Below are 13,345 nucleotides of genomic sequence, written 5' to 3'. Positions count from 1 at the left end.
GTATAAGGGGGAGTGTTTCTGTACCCTCTATTTGTTCTGCTGACCATGCTGTTTTATCACTGTAGTTTTGTAATACAGAATGAAGTCAGGTATTGCAAAGCCTCCTTCTTTGCTCTGGGTGCTCACGATTGCTTTTGCTATTCTGGGTCTCTTCTGGTTCTATGTGAATTTTAGGACTTTTTTTCTTTAGATCTGTTAAGCATGCTGTTGGTATTTTGACTGGGATTGCATTCAACCTTCATAACAGTTTTGGGAGTATGACCATTTTGACAATATTGCTTCTGTTTATGTTCTCTGTTTCAGGAACAGAGAACATTGTGGCATTTTCTCACCTTGTCTTCAGTCTCCTTTTTCAGAGTACTATAATGTTTTTGTAGAGGTATTCCAAAAATAGAGAACATCTCACAAATATACATATAATTCATGCACAACAGCCATGCTAATTTTCCCTGTATTCTAATTTTGGTACAAGTGCTACTGAAGCAAGCACTCAAGGCCTCTGCTTGTGAATTTAATCTTTTCCTCCACTTTCTAGGCACAGTCCTTGACTTCACTGTCAACATGGGTCCCTTCTGCTTAGTTTTAATATGGATCCCATTAGTTTTTAAATTCTTTTATTCTGTCTCTTTTTGAAGTATCTCTTTTTTCATTTTCTAGATGTGGTATCTTCTATTACTTTTTCTAGTCTTTGGATCATCTGTTTCCTCCATATCACTTTATTTTCTACAGTCTTAGTACGTGGCATTTTTATGGTCTCAGCATTCCATGCTGTTCATTGATCTTTGGCTGTCCATTCATAATGAAAATCAAATAATAAAAGCTCTGATTGTTAGAAATAGGCTTCACTTTATGATGATACACTTTTATTTTAGGTCCCTTCCCCCGTGAACATATAGTTATATCTTTTCTTCTAGGCATGCTCCTCCAGAGACGATCTCTCTAACTCTCTAGTCAGAAGGGTATGAATCTAGCTTCTTTTTCTCCTATCTATCTATCTATCTATCTATCTATCTATTTATCTACTTATTTACTTATTTGATACAGAGGCTCACTACGCAACTTGGACAGTTGCAGGACTGGCATGGCATGCAGTACGAAGGATCAAACTCAGATCCTTTCCGGGCAGGTGCTTAGACTGATGAATCTAACTTCTTATACATTAGAAACTTTGCATGATTCTTCAGAGATGAGTAGATAATTTGTTGTAGTTCATCCTGACAAAGCAGTATTTTCTGCTTGCTTCATTTCATTAAATCAATTACCTATCTCCCATCTATTTGTCATCTTCCAAAAATTTGTGTGTGTGTGTGTGTGTGTATATATATATATATATATATATATATATATTTCATTCATTTCTGTCACTTTTTCTCTTCCTTGTTATTATAATTTTCTAATTTTCATTGCTTTATTTTCACTACAGTGGGTTTCAGGGAAAGAATGGGAAAGTACATGTCTAAGATGCCTCTTGGCATAGACATTGCCATTTTTTATTATATAAATCTTTTTGTGTACTTAGTATGATCCTGGTTCTATGCTAGTAGGGTTATACAAGGCTAAAAATAGAGAAATTAAAGTCAGGGACAATAGAAAGAGGTTAAATATTTAAAGAATATAAAATTATAAAAGGGAAAAGTAAATGAAAGTGATAGACAGAAGAAACTGTTTGCCAAGCAAAGATCTTCTAGTAAAAGAAATGAAAGCTGAGACTGCAGAATGTGTAGGTGTGAGCCAGGCTATAGATCTAAGTATGGAAGGACTATTTTGGGACAACAGCCTGGGGTTGAAATTAGGAAAAACCTAAGAAATAGAAGAAGGCAAGGTGACTAAATTGCAGTTAAAAATGAGGAGGAGAACAGAAAGGAGAGTAAGGTTACAGAGGGGGACAACAGCCATATTACAGATGGGCTTTTGAGGGCTGGTGAGATAGCTAAGCAGACTAAGCACCTGCTTAGGCAAGCACAGGGACCAGCGTTCAATCCCCAGAACCACATGCTGTGCTGGCCCTGCCCCTTGGCATGCTGAGCCAGCCACTAAGACCAGGCATGATAGTATGTGCCTGTAATCCCAGTGCTGGGAAAGCTGAAAACAGGAGGATCACTAGGACTCCAAGCTGTGTAGTGAGACCCTGTACCAAAATAAATAAGTAAAATAAAATAAGCTGATGAGCTTTTGAGATGTTGGTATATTACACAAAAAACAATTAAAAAAAACATGGGGCCTGGGAGATGGCTCAGAGGAATAAGTGCTTCCCTGGCAAGTGCAAGGGCCTGAGTTCAATCCTCAGTTCTGCCAAAATAAATAAATAAATAAATAAATAACATGGAAATATGTTGATACAAATTACCTTCTAAAGTTTACCTTTTGTTACCTCATGTAGAATTTATTTGCAAAGAAGAAGAGCACAGCCAAGAAGAAGAGCACAGCCAAAAACACTTACATGAGGGAAGGATTGGCCTAAAATAGTAATGAGAAGATTAAGAGAAGTATGTGGATCTGTACAGAATAAATCAGACTTGGTAATGCAAGATGGAATGCAAAAGAAAGAAAAGAAACTCAACTGGATCATTAGGTGACTGGCCTGAGGAGCTGGTTGGAAGATGGAGCTCTTACTAAGCCCAGGAAGGAGGAACTGCATATGGGAGAGGACGGGAAACTTCATCTGGGGAATGGGAAGCAAGAAGTATTTCATTGATCTCTACTTTCCAATCAAATCTTTATTCCCCTCCATCCAAATGAGATTTCATAATTCAGCTCTAAACTCATCTCTTTGTACATGTGTGCTCACTTTCTCCCTCTCCTCTTCCTGTATTTGAAAATCACTAGTCTTTCATTGAAATCACATACTGCCTACTCTGTACCTATATCAACTCTGTTAGACATTTTAGAGAAAAACCCATAACCAAGTGGACTCCCCTTAAATCCATCGTATAAATTCAAGGTGGGCCTTGCACACTGCATGGTAACTCTGTCATTCACCTCCAGCCCTTTCACAGTCTCATTCCTTGATCTCCCCAAACATCCAGCAATCTCTCTGTGCATGCATTCATCTAGAATCTTGCTTCCCATCAGCCATCACCTGCTCACATGACTTGCCTCTGTATCAGGCATCCACAAATATTTACTGATCACCTTCCATGTACTGGGCAGAGCAGAGATCAGTTCACAAAATACAGAACCTCTTCCTTCACAAAGGTTAACTTCTAGCATTCACCAACCTCCTTCCCATGTCCTTATCCAAAAGAAATCCCTCCACCTACACAAACGTTCTTATCCTTTCTCACCTATTCAAGGACACCGCTCTTGCAAATTTCTCTGTCATTCCACATTGACTTTTCCCCGTCTCTTTCATCAGTGTCAACATCAAAGGTGCTGTAATATCTCCCATTTAAAACAATAAATAAAACCTCATGTGATACAATATACTCCTCTAACCAATGTCTACATTTCTGCTCCCATTTCAAACAAAAGCTTTCAAAGAGCTGTACATCACTAATTTGTCTCCTCCCATTTCTTTTGAAACCCACTCTAATCAAGTGTTTATACCACAGGGGCCACCAAATGTCTCCCCTTTGATCGATGCAATAGCCAGTTTCTTAGTTCTCCTCTTAATTGGTTTCTCAGCAGCATTTGAAACAGCTGATCATACCCTTTCATTGGCTTTGGGCTACATTCCTCGTGTGTCTTCTGCTATCCCTGGGTCCTGCCTCTCCTGTGCCTTCCTTGGTCTTCTTTCCACACACTCTAGATGTTGAACATTTCCATGGCTTAGACTTCAGACTTTTTTCCTCTCTGCACACTTCCTTGATGACTTCAGTCAGCCTCATGCCTATTCACAGGGACACATACTGGCATATTCCAAAAGTATATCTTCAGCTTTAACGTTTTCCATGGACTCTATATTTTTATATCAAACTCCCCACTTGGCACCTTGGAAGTCTACATGCTCAAAACAACTTTGTGTTTTCTACCCAAATTCTGAAAAGTAGTTTTTCTATGATATCTTAGTAAACATGTTCATTCTTTTAACTGCTTGGGTCAAAAAACTTGACATCCTCCTCGACCATTGTTTTCTCTTACCACATCCAAGCCATTGGCACATGCTATTGTCTCAACATTCTCAGTATGTCCAGAATCCAGCCATCTATCCCTACTGTGACTCATATCCAAGATGCCAACTTACTCTTAGAAAGACCATCTAAATGGCTTCCTTTCTTTTCTCCCTACCATTTACCTTCTAACAGACAAATCAATACTCTAAATATAGCAATCATTTATCACCTCTGATAAAAACTTGCTGGTACATTCTCATGTTACTTAGCAAAAGCTAGTCTTTAAATCTGCATTCCTCACTCTGACAACAGCCTCAACCTCTCCCTTTCCCTTTTTATTCTACATTATCCACACAGACCTCCACCATGATCCTCAAGCATTTTCAATGGACTTTGTCCAGGCGTTTATACTCTCTGTTCAGTTTCCCAGGATGTTCTTTTCCAAGGTCTCCAAGTGCTAAGTGTTCAAATACTACCTTATTACTGGGGCCTTCCCTTATTACAAACCTGTACACCCCCCTCACTAACACATCTTACTCTATTACAGTTTCATTTTTCTCCAAAGAATGCATTACCATCCAATATACTGTATATTAATTTACTAATTCCAGATACTGTGCCAAAAGGACTAGTAAGGTGGCTAATCCATATTAGTTAAATAAGTGAATGTATGAACAAAGGAATTAACAGAGACACAGAGTTGCATCTCAAAGAGCAGTAAGAATATCTTATTTTAAGAAAATTAAGCTAAACAGCTGTTCTTAGAATTCCTCCAGTCATGTCACTGGAGCTTAAGACAAAACTAAGACTTAAGTCAGAGAACAAGAAGTTAGACAGGCAAAGTTCCCTGCTGAAACAGGCCTGTCTTAAGTCACCTTCCTGGACTCTGACATGCAACACCCAATCGCCCACACCTTAAAGGAGGAGAGGTTTATTTTGATTCACATTTTCAGTCCACAGCCAACTGGCTCCATGGCAGAATTAACATGATGGAAGAGCCAGGGCAGGGGAAAGCAGAGCAGGAAGTGCAGAGCCAAGGAGAAAAATACTTCCTTCCAGAACACACCCCCAGACAAGCCTCGGGACAGTTCCTACCTCCTATCAGAAAGCCAGCTGTGGTAACCCACAACCCAATCACCTTCCAAAATCCCCACCTACAAGCACCTGCAGGTTCAGGGAAGCATTTTAGATCTAAACCATTGAAGCATTCAGACACAAAATCCCAACAGGCAGTGAGAATTACAACAGAAGAAAAGTGAACAATGTCAGAAGTTCTAAGGCATTTAAATCATCATCTCCTCTCCCTCTTTATACCTTCCAGAAAGAGCTCCAAAATCACAGGGCTGAGGAGATTGACACAACTTGAAATAGCAAGTAGGGAAGCTCACGGACTGGCTCCAGGGCCCCAAAATATCAAATAGATAAAGGGCAATCAGTTCCAAACTGATTTCACAGAGATGGCTTAAAGCGCCAGAGCAAGAAATAATGAGAATGAAGACCATACACCTTATGTGGCTAGAAAAACAACCATGCATCCTGAGAGACTAGACAGAACCTGAGATCTGCAGGAGCCCCAGCGCCTCATGCTCCCTTTCTTCATCACTTTCTTCCAGTAAACTTTTTATCTCTTTTCAAGATGTCTAGAGGGAGTCATAAAAAAAACAGCTCCAACAGATTCTCGTGTCAGCTCGACACTGGCAAGTGAACAAGCACACACCCTGGCCCAGAGTGCACTAAGTATATCACTTGAAGATTTTACTTGGGTGTCCCTGCAAGACAAGCAAAATGAATCCCTTTGAATTCACTGGGGGCACATACAGAAGTCATTCCCTGGAGTTTGCCCCATTCAAAGCAGCAGTTGTGTTGTTTAGTTTGTTAAGTGTTCAAGAGCATGGAAGTTTTGAAAGGAATAAGACAAAGCAGAGGACAGGAAAGCCTCAGAGGCGGCATCAGTAAATGCTACCGAGGGAAAGCTTCCACCTCTCCATTTATAAAGTGCTGGTGCTCTTCCTTCTATCTTACATGGGACTCTGAGAGGTGCCAATGATCATATATATAATGGGGAGCATTAAACGTAATTAATTTGTTTCCCAGTTTCTTCTTTACTAACACCTTGTCAAAATGTCAGAAATGGATTAAAAGAGGAAACAGAAATATGAAGCTCAATGAAAAAGCTGGGAGAATTGTTGAGGGCAGTAGCAGCAAAGAGCACAGAGAACAAAATAAAGATAAAGCAGGAGCCCTTACTCACCCAGCTTCTCCACTCAGAGTCCTCTCATTCCTGCTCCACAACCAAATTTTATCCAACATTTGGGCTTCTGCCTTTAAACCAAACTCCTGCCATCTTTTTTTTTTTTTTTTTTTCTAAAAAAAGGCTTCATTTTCAATGCTAAAACCCCTCTTTTTTCTTAAAATTTCAGCATCCACATTCATTTCATGTTGATTTCATGTTATTTCTATAATATCCGTCATGATGTCTTTCCTAAAAGAGGTTCTCAGTAAAACCTTCTTCAATAAATCAATAAACGAGTGTGTGAGAACAAATTGGGAGCCAAGGGGTCGCTCTCTGGGTGCACTAGTGCATTTGGAGGTAGATTCAAGTACTTCTTTATAAAAGTGAAGACAGTGACTCTCCAGAGAAAATTCAATAAATGTGGCCAAACCATTGAGAGGACTCCCAGCAGCCACATCTTACGGCATCGCTTTACTTAATATAGTAAGAAGAAAGTTTCTAATCATGAACTTCAACATTACCACTAACAAATGCAGGGTAGTTTTACTCATCAGGGTCAAGGCAGTGGCTAAGGGTGCTGAGATGAGTGGACTCTTCACACATGTATGGAGCTGGTGCTCCGTAAAAGCAGCATGCACTTGGAAAAGAGCGCAGGTTGGAGAGCATGGATGTGGGCCTCTCTGACACCTCTGACACAGACTCTGTAGCTTTGGGCAACTCCAGTAACCCACTGACCTACAAGGCCATCAGAGTTGTTGTGCTGCCTGTCAATGACTACCTTGACTGAATGTCCCTTGCAGTTCTAGAATTCAGTGACTTTTTCCATCTGTTCCACATCAGAAAAGCATTTTAGCTCTGTCCAAAATGCAATCAGCCTCACATTTTTCTAAAAAAAAAATCCATGTCTTCAAAATTCTTTGGAATCTCTGAAGATGTAGCATCACCCAGGAGCAGATGGCCATTCAGGTGGCCCAAGGTGTGCAATGCCTCCTGGATCCCTTGGGTTCCTCCTTATGGTCCCCAACAGCTCTCATAGGTGCCTTAGCAACTCTACCACTTCCCTCCCAAACTCTTGTTAACATATGGTCTCCTTAACTCACAGAATTGTCTGCCCTAGTCTTTGTAAAGCTACTAGTAAAAAGTTCTAAAATAGAAACCAGATGCACACATGCACCTTGGGACGAATGTATTATGAAGATGAAACCAACACATCTCCCAGTTGGCTTACCCTCCTTTTTCCCAACTGGTCATGTGGTGTGCACCTGCAATACGTTGACAAGGCTTTAGATTACAACATGAATGCGTATATCAGATTCCAGGATGGCCTTGGGTTTTAATCCCAAGTGGGTTGTGCATGCATCAAGGGTTTTTATTCCCACCTCATCTTTACAGTTCTCCTGGCTTCCTCCTTCACTCAAGCTAATATTTCATGTGGACAAACAAGCTCTTTATTCCTCTGTTCCACTTTCTGAACTTTCTTTTGGCAAAACTGACCCCATCACCCATCTTATTTGTCAGTACAATTACTATGGCATGATACAAACATATGCTATGGGTGGGAGTACTATGCTTACTGTAAAACTGCACACTTCTTTCAATAGATTGCCTCAGACTAGAAATATGCCTTCAATCCTAGGGGCTAGAGGAAACCCTCAGTTGTAGAGGCCACCTCTCCTGCCACTGCCACTAACTTTTCCTTCTACAGTAGCCACCAAAGGTTACCCATTCATCCTATCAAGCTGAGGAGTCCCCCCACCCCCACCCCAATGCTTTCAATCTCTGCTGGGCTGTGACTGTCTTTGACTCATACATTATAGAGATGATTGTGATTAGTGAATCCTGGGTATCAACTTGACAGGATCAATGGATGCCCAGAAAATTAGTAAAGCATTCTTTTGGGTATCTCTGTGAGTATATCTTCAGAGTTTCCCTTGTGAGTCAGAAAACTGAGTGAGAAGATCTGCCCTGAGCATGGGAGGCGTCATCCTACAGGATGGGGACACAGATGGGACAAAAAAATAGAAGAAGGTGGGCAGTACCTACATATAACCCTTGAGTGATTTTTTTTCTTCTACTTTTCCTCCTCCTTAACTTTATTTTCTTCTTTGGACAGGGTCTCACTAAGCTGCTCAATTGAGACTCTAATTTGTAACCCTTATGCCTCAGCCTCCTCAGTGCTGGGATTACAGGCACATGCCAACACATACGGCTGGCTTCAAGCTTCTTAAATGGAGCCATCACCAGTTTCTGTGGCTCCCCAGGCTATGGACAGTCATTACTTGACTATCAAGCCTCTGATTATGTAAGACAATATAATAAATGTCATATATATATATATATATATGAGAGAGAGAGAGAAAACTTGACCATATATATATATATGAGAGAGAGAAAAAACTTGACCATTACACTAATGCTATTTAACTATCTGAAGCCATATCTTAAAGAAATACATCACTCTTCCTCTAAACCTCTTAAAACCATAATGTAAGAAACCTGTGGAATGCAAATAAGCCACAGAAACCAAGCTCCTTTGGCTAGCAGCCCTAGGTCAGCTCCCTGCTGGTCGCATCAGCTTCCAGCCACACAAGTGAACTGTCCTAGGCAGACCAATGCCAGCGTGCCCCCAGGTGAGGGAGCCCCAGCTGGCAGTCTCACCAACCAGGAGAACTTAGGTGAGCTTCATCAACCCACCAAATTAAGAAAGAGAGTAAGGAAGCATTTACTTCAACCCACTCTGTTTGTAACGGGTTGTTCCACAATCATGTATTTCTTTCTTTGAAATGTGATTCTTACTTATTCAAGGTAACTTTTTCTTTTTTCTTTTCTTATACTCAGGATGTTCTGTTTAGATCTAAATAGACTTGCATATATTTCATCAGAACATGCACAGCCTGATCTCCAAACTGACCTTTTAGTGACAAAGAACTAAAGCCAATTCTTCTTATTCTCTAACTTCCTTTGTTTCTGTGAGAAGAGACTAAAATATAAATGTTTTCCCACTTGCATTAAGGGGGTCCTTGCCCTTAGAAGGTAAACATGTCTATATTCACTTCGAGGTTGAAGCAGGGGCAAATTTACTGAGAAGGGAAAGAAGCACCGAGTCTCACACTCAGATGCCTCCCAAACCCCCTTTAATGCAAAGCCCTGTAATCCACTGAGGACGCTATTTCCTCATCATGTATTCCTCTGCCACAGGTCCCCTCCAGGCAGGAGGTTTCTGGGTGACAACAGACATTTTGGGACTCTGATGACAAGGAAGTCACATGAGCCGGGTTTTTTGTTTGTTTTTGTTTTTTTTTTTTTTTTTTAGATTCAGAGAAACATATTTATGTGGTCTGCTGTTACTTTAGTGTTCCATGTAAGTTATTGCTAGCACCGATTCAGTAACAACTATCAGGGATTCTCTTTCAGCTCACTAATGCTCTCTCCCGCTGTAGTAAGAGGGAGGCAGGTCCAAAGATCATGCCACAAGACAAATGTGTCCTGTGGTGTCCGGTACTGCATATGCTGGAAAGTGAAGGAGAGTCATGATTTATCATGTCCATCATCAGAAACTGTTTTGTGAAATGTTCAAATAGCCATCAAAGGTGCAGATTGTAGGCAGCAGGTCAATGGATTACATCTTCACTGATACAGCTGAAGTAGAAATCCTCACCTTTAAGAAACCTTGCATATGGACACCATCATTTAACACATCTTGTATTCTTTTGTTTGTTTTAATGGTAACCACATGAGATTTTATGTAATAGAGTCCCTGAACTTGTGCTTTTACCCAGTACTGCAAAGCAGCCCTTTTCTATACAGAGTCAGGGAAGCCTGTGTGTCTTCCTAACATTTACCATTAATAATAATAAAATTGAGATCAATCATTCTGTAACTAAGACTGAAAATTCTCTTTTATTCATGGAAAGTGATATTACAAAATGAGAACCAGCAGGGAAAGAAAAGCAAAAGACACAGACCAACACCACAGGGGAGGAAGTAACAGGCACATATGTCAAGTAATAAATTGGTAAAATAATATAGAAATATTGCATTGATGTTCCATACCAAAAAAAAAGAGAGAAAAGAAGAAGAAATATAAGAGGCAAAGAATTCATATCAGGTGAATTTACCTCCTTTTAAACGCCTTTTCTAAAAATGTTACCCAGCAATGTGTACTGTTTTCTTGGCAAGAAACAAGTCACATGGTTGCTCTAGAGGCAAAAAGTAGAAGAATGATTTTTTTTTTCTTGAATTGTGTTCCCTTTCTGGGCCCGATACTTGTCTTCTAATAGGAGAAGCTAGAGTAGAGAAGAATGGAAACAGCATGCTGGGTAGGCAATCAGCAGGATCTGTCTCAGAGCAAAACCGCAATCCAGTCTTGGGCAGCAGACGCCTCTCTGTATACTAGGGCTTAAGATAAACAGTCCTTTTCTTCAATGAGGAGCTTCAGCCACAAATGAGCACAAGCAAATATTTTCCTTTATTTTTAGTTCACTAGGGGGTCCACCAGCTGTTAACTTAATCTATATTGAAATACTTGCAGACTATATCTCATAAGCCATAATTGGTCAAAATAGAGCTTTTGCAGAAGCTTCAGCAACCTCTGCCATTATTTGGCTGTTATTTCTCTTTGCCTTCCCAACTATAACTAAAATAATTGGAAAATTAACCAAAACAACCGATATATTACTACTGATACAGCCCCTACCTTTCATAGTTATTTCCTTATTTAGTTTTTACTATCTGCAAATATCACTTAGTATGATACATTCAGCTTTGTTTTCTTGTAGGAAAGCAATCATTCTTAACTCTGTTCAAGATTTTTTAATTTGCTTACTCAACTGAGCAAATGTTGAGGTAGCCTCCTCGCCTCCTAGCTGCCACCAGAGGTCATAGTATGCACTCACACAGTAGTTCTTAGGTATATCTTGCTTGGTCTGTGTCCTGTTTTTAAAATAATTGAAGTGGTCATCAATCTTGAAAAACAAAAACTATGTCTCAAAAGTGTTATTTTGCCCTCCCTTAAATAGTCAAAAGGTATGACAGCCATGGCTTGTATTTGTGCAGGAAACTGGCCATATACAATGAAAAGTATGGAGAAAAAGTAAAGGTTAGGTCCATAATTAAGTCTAGGGTCGTCTAGATTTGTGAATTCTAATCTCTTCTTAGTCCTATACTTGTAGCTTTAATAGAAACATACTTTTTTGCATACGACAATTATTTTAGAAATTCGCATATATCACTTAATTGGGTTCCTTATGAAAGATAAAAAGTAGAATAAAACATATTTCATCATTGAAAAGTTCAAAAAATCTAAAGGTGTGGCAACATATAACAGCAACTCAAAAGCAGTTATAGAGGGTATAAAGGCACACACTTAGTAGGACAGACAGTAATTGACAAGTGGTAATTCCGTAGTAACTTGAGATCCGCACATTTTTATAATAAGGAAAAAGTGTAACAAAACAGCATATCCAAAGAGAGGTCATGTTACCTCACTCAACCTTGCACAGCATCTGTCTTTACTGTTCGCCAAAGTCTAAAGCCTTCTATTATGTTAGCAGATAGGATTCCCTTCGCGTGCCAACAGGGCAGGTGTTCCAGTGCTGAGCTAGAGGAGCCCTGGACCGAACAAGACACGGGGAGGGAGGAGCAAAAGACAATTGTCCAATTCTATATTGGGCACTGTGCTAAGCCAACCGTTCATTTGCTTCCAAAGTGTTACCCTTTATCTAGAGAAATGAATGCAGGACATAGGCGTGATGCTTTTTTGATTTTTTTTTTTTTTTTTTTTTGGTCATTTGCCAAACTGAGTTAGGATTTCTGTACTTCTCCAACTGTCATGATGGCAGTAAATAATGATTAAGCACTTTCAATGTGTTGGGTACTAGGCTAAGAAAATAGCAGACACTTCTTACTTATTTTGATAAAGACCCCATTCACAAAAATTAAAAAAGAAACCAATGAAAGCAAAGTAATTTGCCCCCAAAACATTTAATACCTGAAATATGATACCTGAAAAATGGCCAGGTCAGATTGTTCTTAATTAAGTCTGTCTGACAAGATTATCTTCTGCCTAACAATTGTGTCCTAATTAGAGAAGTAAATATTATTTTTAAAATACTTACAAGATGCTTATAAAAAATTTTAGTATTCAATACAGTTCACTTAACTGTAACTTATAAATAGTCCTGATATGTTGATGAACATATTTTTCTCTTTTCTATAGGATAGAAGATTAATAAGCAATGGTTGGGCACATAGCCATTTGTGAAGTATGATGACGTGAAGGTTAAGGACCAAGATAAGAGTAAGAGGCAGTCCTGACACAATATAGATCTCTTCTAATACAGGAACAAAGAGTTCCTTACAATTCCTGGGAGAATTAAGTCAATCTTAACAAAAATAAAAGTAAAATTACAATGGTCATTCAAAGAATTATATGACCTTCTCTGACTGGAAGAATTCAGGGAAAGGTTCATGAAAGATCAGCATAAGATTTCTGCAATCAGGAATGAGAGAGTGGCTGATATTTAGGCTGAGGAAAACACTATAAAAATGAAACATATGTGTGGAAAATTCAGGGCATGTTTGTCAAATAACTCTGCGTAGCTAGAGCAGGTTTATAAAGTAGCTAAGTGGAGAAAACCAGAAAAACAGAATAAGGCTGTGTAAGGGAGCTACCGAACACGACAAAGAGAACTTGAGGCACTATTACTAACATTGGCCGGGAACAAGAACTTGCCAACTTCTGTTGGAATGAATCCAGATCAACTGTGTACTAGACAGACGAGACTGGTAGTAACCCCGACCTGGGGCCACACAGCTTGCCCTGCTCAGTGCTATCTATGACCCAGTTTCAAGAGGAAAAAAAACAAAACATAGAAAACCACTTTTGCATTACTGTTCCCATATTAATATATTCAGCCATTACCTTGCTTGTGGCTAAATAACATAGCTTGTAATTGACATTTTTTCAATTGAATAAAGTGATTTAATCTCACTTGAAGGTACCCATATGTTTTTCATGAAACTCAACAAAATTATTTCATCTTTTCCAATGAGAAAACAA

The 13,345-nt window shown here is 39.4% G+C and overlaps 1 non-coding gene across 1 annotated transcript; it reads right to left on the bottom strand.

Annotated features, from left to right (window-relative positions):
• Nucleotides 1-386: 386 nt before the first annotated feature.
• LOC111818331 lies at nucleotides 387-490 on the bottom strand. The gene has a single exon (XR_002822352.1). It is a non-coding gene; the product is annotated as a U6 spliceosomal RNA (small nuclear RNA).
• Between the last annotated feature and the right edge of the window lie 12,855 nt (nucleotides 491-13,345).

Source organism: Octodon degus, unplaced genomic scaffold (assembly GCF_000260255.1).
Source record: "Octodon degus isolate 3935 unplaced genomic scaffold, OctDeg1.0 scaffold00087, whole genome shotgun sequence".
NCBI lineage: Eukaryota > Metazoa > Chordata > Mammalia > Rodentia > Octodontidae > Octodon > Octodon degus.
This window is presented reverse-complemented; position numbering and strand designations above follow the sequence as displayed.